The sequence below is a fragment of the Schistocerca serialis genome, chromosome 11 (genome assembly GCF_023864345.2).
Source record: "Schistocerca serialis cubense isolate TAMUIC-IGC-003099 chromosome 11, iqSchSeri2.2, whole genome shotgun sequence".
NCBI lineage: Eukaryota > Metazoa > Arthropoda > Insecta > Orthoptera > Acrididae > Schistocerca > Schistocerca serialis.
This window is the reverse complement of record NC_064648.1, coordinates 119,822,897-119,844,576: the sequence shown is the minus strand read 5'-3', so window position 1 is coordinate 119,844,576 and position 21,680 is coordinate 119,822,897. Positions and strand designations below refer to the sequence as shown.

General features: G+C 43.7%; 1 non-coding gene across 1 annotated transcript; it reads right to left on the bottom strand.

The window, feature by feature from the left end:
- Nucleotides 1-21,364: 21,364 nt before the first annotated feature.
- Trnas-cga (transfer RNA serine (anticodon CGA)) lies at nt 21,365-21,439 on the bottom strand. The gene has a single exon. It is a non-coding gene; the product is annotated as a tRNA-Ser (tRNA).
- Nucleotides 21,440-21,680: the final 241 nt, after the last annotated feature.

The following is a 21,680-nucleotide window of genomic DNA, read 5'->3' as shown; positions in this document are numbered from 1 at the left end:
TCCATGTGGTAACATGGCACATTGCAGTGAACAGAAGACAAGCGGTTTCTTTGATCAAATATACAGCGAGGCCCTAGATTTGATCAAATATTGGACGACATTTGACAAAGTCCCTATTACACTATCAAATATCTTTGACAAAGATTTTGGACAAAGATATTGGACAAAGAAATTTGATAGTGTAATACCGGCCTTAGCCACTGCCTTGGCGATGTATCCAGCACACACTCCGCTGCAGAGTGAATATCTCATTCTGGAAACATCCCCCAGGCTGTGGTTAAGGCATGTCTCCGCAGTATCCTTTCTTTCAGGAGTGCTGGTTCTGCAAGGTTCGCAGGAGAGCTTCTGTAAAGTTTGGAAGGTAGGAGACGAGGTACTGGCACGAGAGCGTATCGCAGATGCTCAACAAACTCCATTGGCACTCCAGAGGCGTTGTGCGTCACGGAGAGATTTACTACTGAGACTTCGACAAAGTTTCGGGGAAGAGTGGGGCGACATAGTACTTCCCCCCCCCCCCGCCGCCCCCCACACACACATCTCGCGTAATTACCATGAGGAGAAAATTCGAGAAATTAGAGCCAGTACAGAGGTTTACCGACAATAATTTTTCCCACGCGCTATTCGCAAGTGGAACAGGGTTATAGAGCTCAGTTAGTGGTACAAAAGGTACCCTCCGTCAGACACCATTGATGACGATGATCAGGTCCCATACTCCTAGGTGGTGTAATATCCACGCCAGTATTTCGTTCAAAATAATATTCACGACAGCATTGTACTTGGAATGTGACTGAAATTTGATCCTATTCTCATAATATCAATAAAAGGGACTTCATCTTTAATAAAATAATAAATAATTATTATCAACGACATAATTTAATATTTTAACAAATTATATATCAGACAATCCCATGTAAAAAGATAATGAAAATCTCAAACTTTTGTTATCTATAGTTTTTGGAGAAAAATCCTTCTTCTTGTTCGAACTGTTGTACTGATAGGATGCGATTGATGTCTCGTAACACTGTAGAAAACTGTATTATGTTGCTAACCAATTTTTTTTAAAAATAGAGTTTATGTGTTATTGAAATGAATCTTCTTGGTTTGGAGTTTTATTTCATTGTAATTCTAGTCCTATATGAATGTTATGTTTTCTGCTCAGCTACACAAGAGCGCAGCCATTGGCGCTATCGATCGACAGCGCAGTTTATTAGTAAATGGTGAATATTAAGCCATTAACATTGAGAAATATTTTCAACTGTTAATGCATATATCGAAGGTGCAAAGAGATTTTATATATATATATTATTTATTAGGAGTAAAACACCCTGAACCAGAATCGATAAGTGATTGTCTTATGGTAGCCGCTATCTTAGTGAAATATTCCAGGGGCAGTTTTAAACTGATTTTCTATACAGACATAAATGTTCTCGGTCATAATTGCGATGAAGTGTATTGGTGGCTGACGATCCACTCTGAGGTAATAAATTCCAGTTAGACTGTGAATATATTGAACTACGAATGCAAACAACATCTTACATACCTATAAATTCTTATCTGCTGATGTGTGAGGCCTGGTTAGTTCGTAACAACTTTTATGAAATATTTTGACAGGAAAATACATTAGTGTTGTGTACGTGTGGTATTGTGTGACAAAACTGTTCGTTTTTCTTAAAGAAGAGTGTTGCCACCTCGAGTAACAGTTGCGTTAGATTCGATAAAAGACGTGCAACTAGCAAAGAGTCTTTTAAACAACAGCACTGAAATTACTAAGGAGCTCCGGAAAGGCTCAAAATCATGAAAAGTTCAATTTTTACTTTTTTGCGTTTTTTGGATCTGCAGACTATTACCTTCTAATAGATATATAATTTATTCAATTCCGAAGACTACAACTATTTTTAAATTTTTTTTGAAATGTGTTCTACATGGGCGTGACCCACTGTGGCGCTGTTAAACTGCTGTCAAATGGTGTTATTATTAACGTCCGTGTTCATCGGGTACATTTTAGTGATGTGAGATAAAGTATGTGTTGTGGCTAACTTGTGATGGTTCAATATATATATCGCTGGTGTGATTGTCGATTGTTTCTGTCGTTATCTCGAAAATATTCGTAATTAATTCTGTTTCTTGAGTCTCTGTTTTGTTGAAGTATAATAATGAGTAAAAGTAAAGTTATTAGAAATCCGCTGAAGGCTTTTAAGAAAAGGAGAAATGTTGGAAAGCCAAAGGTATGTGTTATTACTGTAAACAATAAAGACGATAACCAAGTGAGTGAACCTAACCTCTCAAGTACACCTGCCCATACCAGTCAAAGTGGGAAAGAAAATACTTCACAGAAGAAGCTTGGTTCAATGAGTGCCAACTATGAATGTTTTATGGGCGAATCGGATGTGAATGAAATATTTGATATGTCGGTTCTCAAAGGAATTTTTTCAAACTGTGTAAGATGTATTCATTGTAGTGAAGTTGGTCTGGAACTCTCCATAATAAAGCATGTAGGACTTGCTAGTGAAATACAACTGAAATGTGATAAGTGTTCATACATGACAACCTTTTGGAACAGTGTTGCAGTAACTGCAACTGAAGAAAGTGGTAGCAAAATCTATGAACACAACAACGAGCGATGCTTGCTTTACACAAGGAACGCCTTCGGGCTGCAGACAGGGCTGTAAAGGGTCTAGAAATACAAACAAGAGTAAACAGGAGGAGGAACAAGAGGAAGCTGGAGGAGGAGTTTGCAGAGGATGAAGATAATCCATCCTATGGACCTGGAATGCACTAAAAAGTTAATCCAATCTTTGTCGCTCGATTCCCAAAACTTTTATTTTCTCATACTAATTCCATGTTTTCTAAGGCTCTTCCAAACATATTTGTTTCAAACTTTCAGTAAATGTTACACAGTACCTTCTGCATAATTTAACACAGCCTTTTTTGCAAAAAAAATGTATATTTTTGAATATATAAATAAAAAATTGCAAAAAAATGTTGTGAATTTTCATTACAATTGAAAAAAAAATCATCTTTAATAACTGAACTAAAATTTTGTAAAATCCCCGTGTTCAGTTGTAGCCCATATTCCAATAAATAATCTGTAAAAAGTTCAACTTCCTACCACAAATACTTTGTGAGGAAAGATGTAATTTATAAGCGTTATTTTAACATTGCAAGTATAGGGCGTTCCGGAGCCCCTTAAAATCATTTTGTTCAGTTCAGATTCCTTATATTTAGCTTGTTTGCTGGTTATAAATGATTTTTTAGTGAGTGAACCTAGTGATATTTGCACTGCTTGACAGACAACATTGCTACACGTTCCCAGGTGGAGATTTCTTTAACAAAATGAGGACCGTTAGCCAGGAGTCCGCCCCGGTAGCTGAGTGGTGCCGGCTCGGTAGTTCAGCGTGTTCAAGTCAGAGGGTTAGCTGCCCTCTGTAATAAAATAACTGAGTTAATGGATCAACAACGAACTGACATGGGTGTCTTACGACGTCCGCACCGAGCAGACGCAGCGAACAAAATGAGATTTAAAAAAAAAAAAAAAAAAGGTGGTCAGCGTGCCGGATAGCCGTCCTACGGGACCGGGTTCGATTCCCGGCTGTGTCGGGGATTTTCTCCGCCCAGGGACTGGGTGTTGTGTTGTCTTCATCATCATTTCATCCCCATCCGGCGGGCAGGTCGCCCAATGTGTTGTCGAATGTAATAAGACCTGCACCAAGGCGGCCGGACCTGCCCCGCAACCGGTCTCCCGGCCAATGACGCCAAACACTCATTTCCGTTTCCATTAGCCAGGTAAAGGAGTGATTAAACAAAACCTCATGTAACATTTATAATAAGTAAGTAGTTTTATTGTAATCTTGCGGAACTAGTATAACACAAAGCACGCAATTACACCACACGCCACACAGGTTTGGGGAGTACGATGTAGTGTGGACATCGTTTACTTTTTAAATAGATTATTATTGTCTTAGTTTTTTAAAAGTATTAATTTTCGTAGTTGTTCACTCCCCACAGGGGAGTGTTATGGGACCATTGATTTTCACAATACGAATACATGACCTAGTAGACAGTGTCGGAAGTTGCATGCGGCTTTTCGCTGATGATACTGTAGTATACAGAGAAGTTGCAGCATTAGAAAAACAGGAGGATCTGCAGCGGATAGGCACTTGGTGCAGGGAGTGGCAACTGACCCTTAACATAGACAAATGTAATGTATTGTGAATACATAGAAAGAAGGATCCTTTATTGTATGATTATATGATAGCGGAACAAACACTGGTAGCAGTTACTTCTGTAAATTATCTGGGAGTATGCGTGCGGAACGATTAGAACTGGAATGATCATATAAAATTAACTGTCGGTATGGCGGGTGCCAGGTTGAGATTCATTGGGGAGAGTCCTTAGAAAATGTAGTCCATCAACAAAGGAGGTGGCTTACAAAACACTCGTTCGACCTATACTTGAGTATTGCTCATCAGTGTGGGATCCGTACCAGATCGGGTTGACGGAGGAGATAGAGGAGATCCAAAGAAGAGCGGCGCGTTTCGTCACAGGGTTATTTGGTAAGCGTGATAGCGTTACGGAGATGTTTAACAAACTCAAGTGGCAGACTCTGCAAGAGAGGCGCTCTGCATCGCGGTGTAGCTTGCTCTCCAGGTTTCGAGAGGGTGCGTTTCTGGATGAGGTATCGAACATATTGCTTCCCCCTACTTATACCTCCCGAGGAGATCACGAATGTAAAATTAGAGAGATTAGAGCGCGCACGGAGGCTTTCAGACAGTCGTTCTTCCCGTGAGCCATACGCGACTGGAACAGGAAAGGGAGGTAATGACAGTGGCACGTAAAGTGCCCTCCGCCACACACCGTTGGGTGGCTTGCGGAGTATAAATGTAGATGTAGATGTCTTGACTGACTTCATGGTCACACGACCCCTTTTTTTCCCCACTTCACTTGCAAAAAAATATTGTTATAGGATGTTGGTACGGGGTCGCTATAAGGTGTCCGCAAAGAACTGGCCCCCCGAGCGGTACCTGAGAGGAGAGAAACGGTGTTAACCGGTGGGGGCAAAACCAGCCCGTGTGTACACCAGCGCGCTAAACAGAAATTTCCCGCTCGGCCGTCGAAGCAGATCGACAGCTGCGTGCTGCCTAGTACCGCAGTCTGGTATTCCCCTCTGGGCCAACGACTCTTGCGAGGTCGCGTTACGTCGGGCTGTGCTGATCCCCGGTTGGCTGCGTAGCTGACACTACGTCGAAGCGAGGAGGAAGAGAGTAGGGGAGTATAACCTCCTGTCGACATCGAGGTCTTCACGGGCGGACCACGTGCTCGGAGTGTTTCAGGGATGGGGAAAGAAATCAGCCGGTACCTTGCAAAGGACGCATCCCAGCATCTGTCTGGAGCCATTTACGGAAACCTATATCTACACTACTGGCAATTAAAACTGCTACAGCACGAAGATCACGTGCTACAGACGCGAAATTTAACCGACAGGAAGAAGATGCTGTGATATGCAAATGATTAGCTTTTCACAGCATTCACACAGGGTTGGCACCGGTGGCGACACCTACAACTTGCTGACATGAGGAAAGTTCCAACCGATTTCTCGTACACAGACAGCAGTTGACCGGCGTTGCCTGGTGAAACGTTGTCCTAATGCCTCGCGTAAGGAGGAGAAATCCGTACCATCACGGTTCCGAATTTGATAAATGTCGGATTGTAGCACATCGCGATTGCGGTTTATGGTATCGCGAAATTGCTGCTCGCGTTGGTCGAGATCCAATCACTGTTAGCAGAATATGGAATCGGTGGGTTCAGGAGGGTAATACGGAACGCAGTGCTGGATCCCAACGGCCTCGTATCACTAGCAGTCGAGATGACAGGCATCTTATCCGCACGGCTGTAACGGATCGTGCAGCCACGTTTCGATCCCTGAATCAACAGATGGGGACGTTTGCAAGACAACAACCATCTGCACGAACAGTTCGACGATGTTTGCAGCAGCACGGACTATCAGCTCGGTGACCGTGGCTGCGGTTACCATTGACGCTGCATCACAGACAGGAGCGGCTGCGATGGTGTACTCGACGACGAACCTGGGTGCACGAATGGCGAAACGTCATTTTTTCGGATGAGTCCAGGTTCTGTTTACAGCATCACGATGGTCGCATCGGTGTTTAGCGACATCGCGGTGAACGCACATTGGAAGCTTGTATTCGTCATCGCCATACTGGTGTATCACCCGGCGTGATGGTATGGGGTGCCATCGGTTACACTTCTCGGTCACCTCTTGTTCGCATTGACGGCACTTTGAACAGTGGACGTTACATTTCAGATGTGTTACGAGCCGTGGCTCTACCCTCGATTCGATCCCTGCGAAACCCTACATTTCAGCAGGATAATGCACGACCGCATGATTCAGGTCCTGTACGGGCCTTTCTGGATACAGAAACTGTTCGACTGCTGCCCTGGCCAGCACATTCTCCAGATCTCTCACCAATTGAAAACGTCTGGTCAATGGTGGCTGAGCAACTGGCTCGTCACAATACGCCAGTCACTACTCTTGATGAACTGTGGTATCGTGTTGAAGCTGCATGTGCAGCTGTAGCTGTACACGCCATCCGAGCTCTGTTTGACTCAATGCCCAGGCGTATCAAGGCCGTTATTACGGCCAGAGGTGGTTGTTCTCGGTACTGACTTCTCAGGATCTATGCACCCAAATTGCGTGAAAATGTAATCACATGTCAGTTCTAGTATATTTGTCCAATGAATACCCATTTATCATCTGCATTTCTTCTTGGTGTAGCAATTTTAATGGCCAGTAGTGTATACTATCCGTTAGGTGCATGACAGAGCCTACGCCCCATTGTACCAGTTACTATAATCCGTTCATCATAAGAATATGCTTGATATAAACATTGCAATATGTATTCTTCGGCGTTTGCTGGAAACTCATTGGATTTCAGTTTCACGTGGGACTGCAGCCAAGCTGTCTCGAGTACTGTCAAGTACGGTAATAAGGTTACGTTTTGTGCTGTGCGTTACGCGCACATCGACTTCGCGATTATACGGGACAACAGCCTTAGCGGCGCATTTAACTTTGACAGCAGTGGCCGGTCAGCTGTTACAGCTAGCCTGCAGTGGCGTGGACAGCTGCAGTTCACACGTAAAAAGAGACGAGCAGAGGAGCAATACAGCTTCGAATGTCATTTAATTTGTAAGCAGAATGAAATCTCCCACAATACGCTCCTTAGACGAGTAGACGAAAAACCGCAACACGTAGTCGTTTTTAGCTAACTTACTATTGAAACTAAAAACGAGAATGATGAACATTCCCGACTTAACCACACGGTAATTTTTCTGCGTAAGCTGTACGTAACGTAAGAGAGTACCGAAGGATTTCACCGTATAGTTAAATATTGGAGGCACTGAAGGTATTACTTACAGTCAGTGGTCTGGTAATCTCTTACCCCCTTCCTTATTCCAATCCGAGAAATACATTTCAGTTCTGGAAGTGTCACCTGCTACGTTGATAATGACCCTATCAACAACAGAATCCACGAAGCCAACCAGGCACAGCATTTTCTCCTCTTCTTTTACGACGAGCCGTTCTATATCCCGACAGCGTTCGGCAGTGACGTGTGAAAAAGCTGCGTGCGTTAGTTCCGGGACGTGTGGTAGCTCAACAGTCTTGTCACTTCTCGGGCCAAATTCCGCAGCTTGGCTCCAGATCAGTTCTGTTGGGTTCATATTGTAACGGCACAGCAGCAAATGAAAAAATGCAGCATTTGTATGATATGCACGATGCTGTGAAAACGATTGTTTTTCATATTTCTTCGATACTTGTCTACCTCTGTGGTATAAAACAATGGACATACTCCAAACAACGAGGATTTGGTTTTTCATTATTACCTTAAAAATTAGTCGTCTTTTCTTAACTTAAACAACTTTCATCAACAGTCTTTCATAAAACGTCGATGATTAAGAATTTGTGTTAGAAATGGAAACAGGAATTTCGCGTCCACTATGTAATTAGAAACAACAAGACGTGCATTAATCATAAAAATTGATCAGTTTTATAATTACGAGATGTAGGTATTTCAAATTGAAAGAGAAAAGATTATGCTGGGGAGATTTGAACCAACGCACGAGTATCGGCATTTGGTTTAAATTTCATTACGCTACCGACTGCACTACACGTGCAATGTCAAGCTGTTTATCAACTGCAGTGTATACAGTGCTGGGAAAACCTCAAAGCCGATTCTCCCCGTAAATTTACGAATAACATTAGGAACAGCTTTACGCTACCGACTGCACTACACGTTCAATTTGAATCTGTTTATCAACTACAGTATATACAATAAAACTTCCTGGCAGATTAAAACTGTGTGCCGGACCGAGACTCGAACTCGGGACCTTTGCCTTTCGCGGGCAAGTGCTCTACCAACTGAGCTACCCAAGCACGACTCAGCTCAGTTGGTAGAGCACTTGTCCACGAGAGGCAAAGGTCCCTAGTTCGAGTTTCGGTCCGGCACACAGTTTTAATCTGCCCTTAAGTTTCATATCAGCACACACTCCGCTGCAGAGTGAAAATCTCATTCCAGTATATACAGTGCTGGGAAAACCTCAAAGCCGATAAATTTATGAAAAACATTAAGAACAATATATTTTTCAGCACTTTTTAACCGTGTTTCACTACGGAACTGGCCGCAGGCTCAGCTATTTTCCTACTGCGTATTCAGCGCGACAATCAGAGCTGAACCGTGCAGAGGCTGTGACTAAAAAAAAAAAAGGATTTCTGAAAGAAAAACTAGGTAGCTAAAGCGTTACTAATTGGTTCAAATGGCTCTAAGCACTATGGGACTTTAAAGCGTTATTAAGGAAAAGGTTGATGGCTGTTAATATATTTGAACATGTTCAAGTTTTATTTAAAGTAACAGTAATAATACAGGGTGATTCAAAAAGAATACCACAACTTTAAAAATGTGTATTTAATGAAATAAACATAATATAACCTTCTGTTATACATCATTACAAAGAGTATTTAAAAAGGTTTTTTTCACTCAAAAACAAGTTCAGAGATGTTCAATATGGCCCCCTCCAGACACTCGAGCAATATCAACCCGATACTCCAACTCGTTCCACACTCTCTGTAGCATATCAGGCGTAACAGTTTGGATAGCTGCTGTTATTTCTCGTTTCAAATCATCAATGGTGACTGGGAGAGGTGGCCGAAACACCATATCCTTAACATACCCCCATAAGAAAAAATCGCAGGGGGTAAGATCAGGGCTTCTTGGAGGCCAGTGATGAAGTGCTCTGTCACGGGCTGCCTGGCGGCCGATCCATCGCCTCGGGTAGTTGACGTTCAGGTAGTTACGGACAGATAAGTGCCAATGTGGTGGCGCTCCATCCTGCTGAAATATGAATTGTTGTGCTTCTTGTTCGAGCTGAGGGAACAGCCAATTCTCTAACATCTCCAGATACTGTAGTGCTACATTTTCATCACTCGTTCTCGGCCGTCCAGAACTTTTCCCTTTGCACAAACACCCATTCTCTGTAAACTGTTTATACCAACGTTTAATAAACCACCTATCAGGAGGTTTAACACCATACTTCGTTCGAAATGCACGCTGAACAACTGTCGTCGATTCACTTCTGCCGTACTCAATAACACAAAAAGGTTTCTGTTGAGCGGTCGCCATCTTAGCATCAACTGACGCTGACGCCTAGTCAACAGCGCCTCAAGCGAACAAATGTACAACTAAATGAAACTTTATAGCTCCCTTAATTCGCCGACAGATAGAGCTTAGCTCTGCCTTTTGTCGTTGCAGAGTTTTAAATTCCTAAAGTTGTGGTATTCTTTTTGAATCACCCTGTATATCTAATACATAAGTAGGACTTACTTCCAAGAGCGTAACAACACCAGTGTACGTGTGCTATGGCTTCCGACCAATGATCGCGTTTGTGTTTGTTCACATCAGGTTTATTCTTACGATACACTGATTCTAGGGTTTCTTCCTGTTCCATTCAGTATGGAGCGCGAGAAGAATGATTGTTCCAATGCCTCCGTGCGTGCAGTAATAATTCTAATCTTTTCCTCACGATCCCTGTGTGAGCGATACGTAATGGATTATAGTACATTCCTAGTCACCATTTAAAGCCGGTTCTTGAAACTTTGTTATTACACTTCCTAGGCATAATCTACGTCTATCTCCAAGGGTCTTCCAGTTCAATTCATAATCTCTGTGACACTCTCCCGCTGATCAAAAAAACCTGTCACCATTCGTGCTGCCCTTCTCTGTATACATTCAATATCCCCTGTTAGTCCTATCTGGTATGGGTCCCACACACTTGAGCAATATTCTAGAACCGGTCGCACGAGTGTTTTGTAAGCAAACTCCTTTGCAGACTGATTGCACTTACCCAGTATTCTACCAATAAACCGAAGTCTATCACCTGCTTTACCCACGACCGAACCTACGTGATCATTCCATTTCATATCCCTACGAAGCGCAAGTATTCGTCTGAATTGGCCGATTCCAACAGTCACTCATTATACTGTAGTTATAAGATACTATCTTTTTCGTTTTGTTAAGTGCACTATCTTACATTTCTTCTGACTGAATATTTGTGCAGCTTCTTTCACATAGTACTTCATTATAAATAACTGCATCATCTGCAAAAAGACTGATTTTACTATTAATATTGTCTACCAAGTCATGAGAAAGCTAAATGGCTGGATGGGGATCTGAACTAGGGACGGGAAAAACCGACCGGTTAAAACAGATTCTGGTATTTTAGTCCAGAATAACCGGTATTTTCCGGTCTTTGTTTGGTCTCAGTTATAACAGTTGTTTTTCTTTTAATTTTTTTGCTAATGACCGCGTAAAAGAACCGAACTTCATTCGCTGTAACAGCAGTGCTGAAATCTCTCGTTTTTGAATAAACCTTTTTATAGAAGAAGTAATTTATATTCGTAAAACTTGCATTGGATTGAAGTATTGCGTTATCACAGAAAAGGCCGACCGGTGTGGCCGAGCGGTTCTGGGCGCTGCAGTCTGGAACCGCGCAACCGCTAGGGTCGCAGGTTCGAATCCTGCCTGGGGCATGGATGTGTGTGATGTCCTTAGGTTAGTTAGGTTTAAGTAGTTCTACGTTCTAGGGGACTGATGACCCCAGAAGTTAAGTCCCATAGTGCTCAAAGCCATTTTTTTTTATTACAGAAAATGGGATAAGCGATCGATGCCGTTTTAATAACAATGGCGACAGAAACGAGCAACATGAAATGAAGTGAAATGATCGTATGGCATTGTTGGCCGGGAGGCCCCATGTGGGGAAGTTCGGCCGCCGTATTGCAAGTCCTTTTTAGTTGACGCCACTTCGGCGACTTGCGAGTCAATGATGATGAAGAACACACAACACCCAGTCATCACGAGGCAGAGAAAATCCCTGACCCCTCCGGGAATCGAACCCGGGACCCCGTGCGCGGGAAGCGAGGACGCTACCGCGAGGCCACGAGCTGCGGACAACGAGCAACAAACACATTGGCATAAGAATTGGTACAGCACTGCTGACGAGGGGAACTCCTATCGAACCCCCCTCAGATTTAATGGTAAGACTGGCTCAGTGGACAGCCCGTCGAAAACTGATGTCAAGCATGAAAACAGCAGGAAAGTGTACTGAACAATGAAAAAAAAAACAACGTAGAAACAACGAATGGTCCAAGAATGAGAAGTGCAATAAAGAGATGCTGGAAGAGAAATGGCGTCGTAGATAAGTGGTTACGGTGTTGAAGTGCCAAGCGGTTGAGGCATGTTCGAACTTCCCACGTTCCAATTAATTTTTTTTTCGGTGTTCGCTTTATTCAAATTTGTGTTTGTGGCGTGGTGTAACGACCGTTTGCAACAGCGAGTTGTAAGGCAATTGATTCTGCAGTCTTACCCTATTAGCAGTCGAAAGGAAGCGGCTTCCCATTTGATGATAAGTGATAATTCAACCAAATCCTCCACCGGGAAACACGTCTGGTGTGTCACATACGGCATTAGTGACAGTACGTGTGTGTCATACACTATGTGATCTAAAGTATCCGGACACCTGGCTGAAAATGGCTTACAAGTTCGTGGCGCCCTCCATCGGTATTGCTGGAATTCAATACGGTGTTGGCTCACCCTTAGCCTTGATGAGAGCTTCCACTCTCGCAGGCATACATTCTATCAGATGCTGGAAGGTTTCTTGGGGAATGGCAGCCCATTCTTCACGGAGTGCTGCACTGAGGAGAGGTATCGATGTCGGTCGGTGAGGCCTGGCACGAAGTCGGCGCTCCAAAACATCCGAAAGGTGTTCTATAGGATTGAGGTCAGGACTCTGTGCAGGCCAGTCCATTACAGGGATGTTATTGTCGTGTAACCACTCCGCCACACGCCGTGCATTATGAACAGGTGCTCGATCGTGTTGAAAGATGCAATCGCCACCCCCGAAATGCTCTTCAACAGTGGGAAACAAGAATGTGCTTGAAACAACAATGTAGGCCTGTGCTGTGATAGTGCCACGCAAAAGAACACGGGGTGCAAGTCCCATCCATGAAATACACGACCACAACACCACTGCCTCCGAATTTTACTGTTGGCACAACACACGCTGGCAGATGACGTTCACCGGGCATTCTCCATACCCACACCCTGCCATCGGATCGCCACATTGTGTACCGTGATTCGTCACTCCACACAACGTTTTCCCACTGTTCAAACGTCCAATTTTTACGCTCCTTACACCAAGCGATGCGGCGTTTGGCATTTATCGGCGTGATGTGTGGCTTATGAGCAGCCGCTCGACCATGAAATTCAAGTTTTCTCACCGCCCGCCTGTCATAGTCCTTGCAGTGGATCCTGATGCAGTTTGGAATTCCTGTGTGACGGTCTGGGTAGATGTCTGCTTGTTACACATTACGACCCTCTTCAACTGTCGGCGGTCTCTGTCAGTCAATAGACGAGGTCGGCCTGTACGCTTTTGTGCTGTACGTGTCCCTTCACGTTTCCACTTCCGTCACATCGGAAACAGTGGAGCTAGGGGTGTTTAGGAGTGTGGAAATCTCGCGTACAGACGTATGACGCAAGTGACACCCAATCGCCTGACCACGTTCGAAGTCAATGAGTTCCGCGGAGCGCCCCAATCTGCTCTCTCACGATGCCTAATGACTACTGAGGTCGCTGATATGGAGTACCTGGCAGTAGGTGACCTAATATGAAAAAAGAAGTATGATTTTGGGGGTGTCCGGATACTTTTGATCACATAGTGTACGTTTTTCATATTAGGTGCATTGTGCTGCCGCCTCCTGCCAGGTACTCCACGTCAGCGACTTCAATAGTCATTAGACATTGTGTCCCATCGCTCGACAGCCGACTATCTTGATAACCTGCCGTTGTAGCAGCAGTAACCGATGTAACAACTGCGCCAGACACCTGTTGCCTTATACAGGCGTTGCCGACTGCAGTGCCGTATTCTGCCTGTTTACGTCTCTCTGTATTTGAATACGCATACCTATACCAGTTTCTTTGGCGCTTCAGTGTGTATTGACGTTAACAAATTTCTCTTCTTCAGAAACGCTTTCCTTGCAATCGCCAGTCTACATTTTATATCTTCTCTACTTCGATCATCCTCGGTTATTATGCTGACCAAATAGCAAAACTTCAAGTTTCTCATTTCCTAATCTAATTCCCTCAGCACCACCTGGTTTAAATCGAAGAAGTTTCATAATCCTCGTTTTTCTTTTGTTGATGTTCATCTTGCATCCTCCTTTCAAGACACTGCTCATTTCGTTCAACTGCTCTTCCAAGTCCTTTGCTGTTTCTGACAGAATTACAATGTCATCGATCAACCTCAAAGTGTTTTTTTTTTCTCCCTCAATTTCCTCTCCAAATTTTCCTTTAGTTTCCTTTACTGCTTTCTCAATGCACAAATTGAATAACATTGGTGATAGGCTACAATGCTGTCTCACTTCTTCCTTTCCCGGCGGAAGTTCGAGTCCTCCCTCGGGCATGGATGTGTGTGTTTGCCCTTAGAATAATTTAGATTAAGTAGTGTGTAAGCTTAGGGACTGATGACCTTAGCGGTTAAGTCCCATTAAGATTTCACACACATTTGAACATTTTTCTGATTCCCTTTCATGCCCGTCGACTCTTGTAACTGCCGTGTGGTTTCTGTACAAATTGTAAATAGCCTTTCGTTCCCTGTGTTTTACCCCCACTACCTTCAAAATATCAAAGATATTGTTCCAATCCCCCCCCCCATGAACCATGGACCTTGCCGTTGGTGGGGAGGCTTGCGTGCCTCAGCGATACAGATAGCCGTACCGTAGGTGCAACCACAACGGAGGGGTATCTGTTGAGAGGCCAGACAAACGTGTGGTTCCTGAAGAGGGGCAGCAGCCTTTTCAGTAGTTGCAAGGGCAACAGTCTGGATGATCCACTGATCTGGCCTTGTAACAATAACCAAAACGGCCTTGCTGTGCTGGTACTGCGAACGGCTGAAAGCAAGGGGAAACTACAGCCGTAATTTTTCCCGAGGGCATGCAGCTTTACTGTATGATTCAATGATGATGGCGTCCTCTTGGGTAAAATATTCCGGAGGTAAAATAGTCCCCCATTCGGATCTCCGGGCGGGGACTACTCAAGAGGATGTCGTTATCAGGAGAAAGAAAACTGGCGTTCTACGGATCGGAGCGTGGAATGTCAGATCCCTTAATCGGGCAGGTAGGTTAGAAAATTTAAAAAGGGAAATGGATAGGTTGAAGTTAGATATAGTGGGAATTAGTGAAGTTCGGTGGCAAGAGGAACAAGACTTCTGGTCAGGTGACTACAGGGTTATAAACACAAAATCAAATAGGGGTAATGCAGGAGTAGGTTTAATAATGAATAGGAAAATAGGAATGCGGGTAAGCTACTACAAACAACATAGTGAACGCATTATTGTGGCCAAGATAGATACAAAGCCCACACCTACTACAGTAGTACAAGTTTATATGCCAACTAGCTCTGCAGATGACGAAGAAATTGAAGAAATGTATGATGAAATAAAAGAAATTATTCAGATTGTGAAGGGAGACGAAAATTTAATAGTCATGGGTGACTGGAATTCGAGTGTAGGAAAAGGGAGAGAAGGAAACATAGTAGGTGAATATGGATTGGGGGACAGAAATGAAAGAGGAAGCCGCCTGGTAGAATTTTGCACAGAGCACAACATAATCATAACTAACACTTGGTTTAAGAATCATGAAAGAAGGTTGTATACATGGAAGAACCCTGGAGATACTAAAAGGTATCAGATAGATTATATAATGGTAAGACAGAGATTTAGGAACCAGGTTTTAAATTGTAAGACATTTCCAGGGGCAGATGTGGACTCTGACCACAATCTATTGGTTATGACCTGTAGATTAAAACTGAAGAAACTGCAAAAAGGTGGGAATTTAAGGAGATGGGACCTGGATAAACTAAAAGAACCAGAGGTCGTACAGAGATTCAGGGAGAGCATAAGGGAGCAATTGACAGGAATGGGGGAAATAAATACAGTAGAAGAAGAATGGGTAGCTTTGAGGGATGAAGTAGTGAAGGCAGCAGAGGATCAAGTAGGTAAAAAGACGAGGGCTAGTAGAAATCCTTGGGTAACAGAAGAAATATTGAATTTAATTGATGAAAGGAGAAAATATAAAAATGCAGTAAGTGAAACAGGCAAAAAGGAATACAAACGTCTCAAAAATGAGATCGACAGGAAGTGCAAAATGGCTAAGCAGGGATGGCTAGAGGACAAATGTAAGGATGTAGAGGCCTATCTCACTAGGGGTAAGATAGATACCGCCTACAGGAAAATTAAAGAGACCTTTGGAGACAAGAGAACGACTTGTATGAATATCAAGAGCTCAGATGGAAACCCAGTTCTAAGCAAAGAAGGGAAAGCAGAAAGGTGGAAGGAGTATATAGAGGGTCTATACAAGGGTGATGTACTTGAGGACAATATTATGGAAATGGAAGAGGATGTAGATGAAGAAGAAATGGGAGATACGATACTGCGTGAAGAGTTTGACAGAGCACTGAAAGACCTGAGTCGAAACAAGGCCCCCGGAGTAGACAATATTCCATTGGAACTACTGACGGCCGTGGGAGAGCCAGTCCTGACAAAACTCTACCATCTGGTGAGCAAGATGTATGAAACAGGTGAAATACCCTCAGACTTCAAGAAGAATATAATAATTCCAATCCCAAAGAAAGCAGGTGTTGACAGATGTGAAAATTACCGAACTATCAGCTTAATAAGTCACAGCTGCAAAATACTAATGCGAATTCTTTACAGACGAATGGAAAAACTAGTAGAAGCCAACCTCGGGGAAGATCAGTTTGGATTCCGTAGAAACACTGGAACACGTGAGGCAATACTGACCTTACGACTTATCTTAGAAGAAAGATTAAGGAAAGGCAAACCTACGTTTCTAGCATTTGTAGACTTAGAGAAAGCTTTTGACAATGTTGACTGGAATACTCTCTTTCAAATTCTAAAGGTGGCAGGGGTAAAATACAGGGAGCGAAAGGCTATTTACAATTTGTACAGAAACCAGATGGCAGTTATAAGAGTCGAGGGACATGAAAGGGAAGCAGTGGTTGGGAAGGGAGTAAGACAGGGTTGTAGCCTCTCCCCGATGTTGTTCAATCTGTATATTGAGCAAGCAGTAAAGGAAACAAAAGAAAAATTCGGAGTAGGTATTAAAATTCATGGAGAAGAAATAAAAACTTTGAGGTTCGCCGATGACATTGTAATTCTGTCAGAGACAGCAAAAGACTTGGAAGAGCAGTTGAATGGAATGGACAGTGTCTTGAAAGGAGGGTATAAGATGAACATCAACAAAAGCAAAACAAGGATAATGGAATGTAGTCTAATTAAGTCGGGTGATGCTGAGGGAATTAGATTAGGAAATGAGGCACTTAAGGTAGTAAAGGAGTTTTGCTATTTGGGGAGCAAAATAACTGATGATGGTCGAAGTAGAGAGGATATAAAATGTAGGCTGGCAATGGCAAGGAAAGCGTTTCTGAAGAAGAGAAATTTGTTAACATCCAGTATTGATTTAAGTGTCAGGAAGTCATTTCTGAAAGTATTTGTATGGAGTGTAGCCATGTATGGAAGTGAAACATGGACGATAAATAGTTTGGACAAGAAGAGAATAGAAGCTTTCGAAATGTGGTGCTACAGAAGAATGCTGAAGATTAGATGGGTAGATCACATAACTAATGAGGAAGTATTGAATAGGATTGGGGAGAAGAGAAGTTTGTGGCACAACTTGACCAGAAGAAGGGATCGGTTGGTAGGACATGTTCTGAGGCATCAAGGGATCACCAATTTAGTATTGGAGGGCAGCGTGGAGGGTAAAAATCGTAGAGGGAGACCAAGAGATGAATACACTAAGCAGATTCAGAAGGATGTAGGTTGCAGTAGGTACTGGGAGATGAAAAAGCTTGCACAGGATAGAGTAGCATGGAGAGCTGCATCAAACCAGTCTCAGGACTGAAGACCACAACAACAACAACATTGTTCCAATGATCATTGTGAAAAGCTTTCTCTAAGACTACAAATGCAATAAATGTAGGTTGGTCTTTCCTTATCCTCTTTTCTAGGAGAAGTCATAGGGTCAGTATTGCCCCGCTTGTTGCTACATTTCTCCGGAATCCAAACTAATCTTCACCAAGGTCAGCTTCTATTCATCTATAAAAAATTCGTATTACTATTTTGCAGCGAGGACTCATTAAACTGATAGTTCGGTAATATTCAAACCTGTCACCAGCTGCTTTCTTTGAAATTGAAATTATTATATTCTTCTTGAAGTGTTTCGCCTGTCTTATACATCTTGTACACCAGATGGTAGTGTTTTGTCATGGCTGACTATCACAAGGCTATCAGACGTAATGCCGTCTACTCCTAGACTCTTGTTTCGTGTTACGACTTTCAATGCTCTGTCAAATTCTTTTCGCAGTATCTATCTTACCCCTAATGAAATATCATGCTCAGCCCTTTCGTCTTCTTCATTTGTTGTATTTTTATACGGTCTCCTTTCACGAGTTAAATTAAATATCTCCTGTGTTATCCAATGATTTCTACTACCCCTTGTCTTTTTATCTGTTTGATCGTCCGCTACCTTCACTATTTCATCTCTTAAAGCTACCCATTAGTCTTCTACTGTATTTCTTTCGCCTGTTCAAATCAACCATTGCCTAATGCTTCCTCAGAAGCTCTCGACAACCTACGGTTCTTTCAACTAATCCAGGTCGCATCTCCTTCATTTCGTACCTTTTTACAATTTCTTCAGTTTTAATCTATAGTTCTTAACAAATAAATTGTGGTCAGAATACATATCTGCCCCTGGAAAAGTCTTGCAATTTAAAATCCGTTTCCTAAATCTTTTCCTTACCATTATATAATCGATCTGAAACCTTGCAGTGTCTCCCTGTCTCTTCTACATATACAGCGTTCTTTCCTGGTTCTTTAACCAAGAGTTAGTGATGATTAAAATATGCTTTGCGCAAAATTCTACCAGGCAGCTTCCTCTATCATTCTTTTCTTGCAGTCGATATTCACTCACTATTTTTCCATCTCTTCCTTTTTCTACTATTGAATTCCAACCTCCCCCCCCCCCCCCCCCACACACACACCCCTAAATTTTCGTCCCCCTTAACAATGTGAATAGTTTCTTCTATCTTATCGCACATTTCTTCAATTTCTTCATCATCCGTGAAGCTAGTTGGCGTGTAAATTTGAACTACTTGGTAGGTGTGGCCTTCGTGTCTACTTCTACCTTGGCTATGATAATGTATTCACTATGCTGTTCGTAGCAGCTTACATGCGGTCCTGTTTTCTTATTTATTTTTAAACCCACACCTGCATTACCCCTATTTGATTTTGTATTTATAACCCTGTATTCACCTCACCAGAAGTCCTTTTCCTCCTGTTACCGAACTTCACTGGACCCGGCCGCTGTGGCCGAGCGGTTCTAGGCGCTAATGTCTGGAACCGTGCGACCGCTACGGTCGGGCATGGATGTGTGAGATGTCCTTAGGTTTAAGTAGCTCTAAGTTCTAGCGGACTGACGACCTCGGCTGCTAAGTCCCATAGTGCTCAGAGTCATTAGATCACAGTTTTGTGCGATTTACCACCAGAAGGAGCTTCTTGCTCATTGGTCTGAAGATGACCACAGTAGTGGGCGAAACCGGTCACCGTAATAAATAAATTGTGATCAAGACTGTTTCTGATAGTTAAAAAAAAAAAAAGAAAAAGTAAGGGTTTAAGTGTGTCGTGTGCTGTCGACAGCTTGCACACATTTAAACACGCGGAGGAGTAGTAGTACTCCCATGTACAATACTGGCCATTAAAACTGCTACACCACGAAGATGACGTGCCACATACGCGAAATTTAACCGACAGGAAGAAGATGCTGTGATATGCAAATGATTAGCTTTTCAGAGCATTCACACAAGGTTGGCGCCGGTGGCGTCACCTACAACGGGCTGACATGAGGAAAGTTTCCAACCGATTTCTCATACACAAACAAAAGTCGACCGGCGTTGCCTGGTGAAACGTTGTTGTGATGCCTCGTGTAAGGAGGAGAAATCCGTACCATCACGTTTCCGACTTTGATAAAGGTCGCATTGTAGCCTATCGCGATTGCGGATTATCGTATCGCGAGATTGCTGCTCGCGTTGGTGGAGATCCAATGACTGTTAGCAGAATATGGAATCGGTGGCTTCAGGAGGGTAATACGGAACACCGTGCTGTATCCAACGGCCTCGTATCACTAGCAGTCGAGATGACAGGCATCTTATCCGCACGGTTGTAACGGATCGTGCAGCCACGTCTCGATCCCTAACAGATGGGGACGTTTGCAAGACAACAACCATCTGCACGAACAGTTCGACGACGTTTGCAGCAGCACGGACTATCAGCTCGGAGACCGTGGCTGCGGTTACTTTTGACGCTGCATCACAGACAAGAGCGCCTGCGATGGTGTACTCGACGACGAACCCAGGTGCATGAATGGCGAAACGTGATTTTTTCGGACGAATCCAGGTTCTGTTTACAGCATCACGATGGTCGCATCCGTGTTTGGGGACATCGCGGTGAACGCACATTGGAAGCGTGTATTCGTCATCGCCATACTGGCGTATCACCCGGCGTGATGTTATGGGGTGCCATTGGTCACACGTCTCGGTCACCTATTGTTCGCACTGACGGCACTTTGAACAGTGGACGTTACATCTCAGATGTGTTACGACCCGTGGCTCTACCCTTCATTCGATCCTTGCGAAACCCTACATTTCAGCAGGATAATGCACGACCGCACGTTGAAGGTCCTGTACGGGTCTTCCTGGATACAGAAAATGTTCGACTGCTGCCCTGGCCAGCACATTCTCCAAATCTCTCACCAATTGTAAACGTACGGTCAATTGTGGCCAAGCAACTGGCTCGTCACAATACGCCAGTCACTACTCTTGATGAACTGTGGTATCGTGTTGAAGCTGCACGGGCAGCTGTACCTGTACACGCCATCCGAGCTCTGTTTGGCCCAATGCCCAGGCGTATCGAGGCCGTTATTACGGCCAGAGGTGGTTGTTCTGGGTACTGATTTCTCGGGATCTATGCACCCAAACTGCGTGAAAATGTAATCACATGTCAGTCGTAGTATAATATATTTGTCCAATGTATACCCGTTTATCATCTGCATTTCTTCTTGGTGTAGCAGTTTTAATGGCCAGTAGTGTGACTCGTCTGATACAGTTACTCGCTGGCTCTCGTAAGACCTGCAGAATCACGTGCCGTGACGTAAGCGCGGCGGCCGGCCTTTCTCTAGAGGCTGGCTCGTCATTTCCTCCTTAGCTGACGCAGGCAGGATATCCCTCTGCTAGACAGAGCCTACCAAGAGTCGTAAACGTCCCCATACGCGACTGGACAGACAACAATGGACAGGACACGCTTCGAGTGGTTTGCGTCCGTTACCGCCTGTCCTATGCTGCCACGGCCACATTTACATTCGACAAAGGGCATCGCATCCGTCGACAAGTTTCTTTTGCGAATACTGGGATCTCAGAGGCAGCCATTGTCTTGCATGGAGTAGATATCACAACGGTTCCGTATCCCAAATCCACAAGTTTCCTCATTAGCGCAGCACTTTTGTGGGCAAGCGTGTTCTTGTAAACAATGATTGTGTTTCCTTCCTTTTACAATCCAAGCGTCATATTGTGTTGTTTTTCCATTAAGGATATAGCTAACATTTGCAGAATGCGATTTTCACTCTGCAGCGGAGTGTGCGCTGATATGAAACTTCCTGGCAGATTAAAACTGTGTGCCGGACCGAGACTCGAACTCGGGACCTTTGCCTTTCGCGGACAAGTGCTCTACCAACTGAGCTATCCAAGCACCACTCACGCCCCGTCCTCACAGCTTTTCTTCTGCCAGTATCTCGACTCCTACGTTCCAAACTTTACAGGAAGGTTCTGCTAACATTTGGTTTAAGAATCATGAAAGAAGGTTGTATACGTGAAAGATGCCTGGAGACACTGGAAGGTTTGAGATAGATTATGTAACGTTAAGACAGAGATTTAGGAACCAGGTTTTAAATTGTAAGACATTTCCAGGGGCAGATGTCGACTTTCACCACA